We start from the raw sequence: 1,241 nt of genomic DNA on the forward strand, positions 1-1,241 counted from the left end.
TACATAAGTACACTGTGGCTGCCTTCAGACACAACAAAAGAGGGCATCAGATCTCATTACAGATGGTTGTGAGCCACCATGTGGTTGCTGGGAATTGAACTCAGGACCTCTGGAAGAGCAGTCAGTGCTCTTAACCTCTCTCCAGCCCCTTTGGCTTTATTTTTAAACTATTTTTATTTTATCTTTATGGATATTTCTCCTGCAAGTACGTCTGTGTATGGTGTGCCTGTAGTGCCCACAGAGTTCTGAAAAGACATTCAGATCCCCTGCAACTGAAGTTACAGATGGTTGTGAACCTCCGTGTGGAGTCAAGGAATAGAACCCAGACCATCTGCAAGAGCAGGTGCTCTTAATTGTGAACAATTTCTCCAGCCCCCACAGTGACCTTTGTGTCCCTTACATATTACTATTGAATCACAGCCAGGGTGTAGTAACGATAATCCCTCTTTGAGGATCTTCCAGGACATTGAGAATCTGGGTCAGAGAGAAGCTGGATGGGAGGTTTCCTTCCTAAGTTTTGGTTGGCCTCAGCAAATCCCCGCTGAGGGGAACAGGGGAACACGTTGCAGACGGAAGTGCTTCTGTGTCTGAAACTTGCTGGGGACTGGAAACGGGGGGGGGGGGGGGGGGGAGACGACTGTGAGCCTCTCCAGGTGGTTGATTGGTGCCTTGATCTTTTTTTTTCCAGGCACAGAACTGTCACATGACTCCTGGGAGCATTTGGTTGCTCACAAATACCTGTCAGTAAGAGTCAGTAAGTAGTGTGTGTTTGTGTGTATTCATGTGTTGTTTGAGATGGCCTCACACTATAGCCCAGGCTGGCCTTCCTCTCACAGTGATCCTTCTACATTAGCCTCCCAAATTCTGGGATGACAATCCTGAGTCATGGTGCCTGCTTGCCTTCTTCCACACTCTCTACTAGGATGGTCACAGTCTCACCCTCTGACACTGTAAGCCCCAAATAAACATTTTCTTTATAATTTACCTTGGCCATGGCATCTCTTCACAGCAATAGAAAAGTAACCTTGCATTTCCTTCAGTGACAGGATATGGGTAGGGGTGGGGGAGGGGGGACGAGTGGAGGAGGGAGTGAGGGAGTGAATAGGGGTCAGAGAGAGTCAAAGTCAAGGAAGGGTCAAGGAAGAAAAGGAAGATCATACGTATCTTGTATAAGATGTGTTTGCCCCTGCATGGGCACATGATCCTTTGGTCATTCAGGAGCCAGGGAGAAGGTGTGTGTG

The sequence above is a fragment of the Rattus norvegicus genome, chromosome 1 (assembly GCF_036323735.1).
Source record: "Rattus norvegicus strain BN/NHsdMcwi chromosome 1, GRCr8, whole genome shotgun sequence".
NCBI classification, from domain to species: domain Eukaryota; kingdom Metazoa; phylum Chordata; class Mammalia; order Rodentia; family Muridae; genus Rattus; species Rattus norvegicus.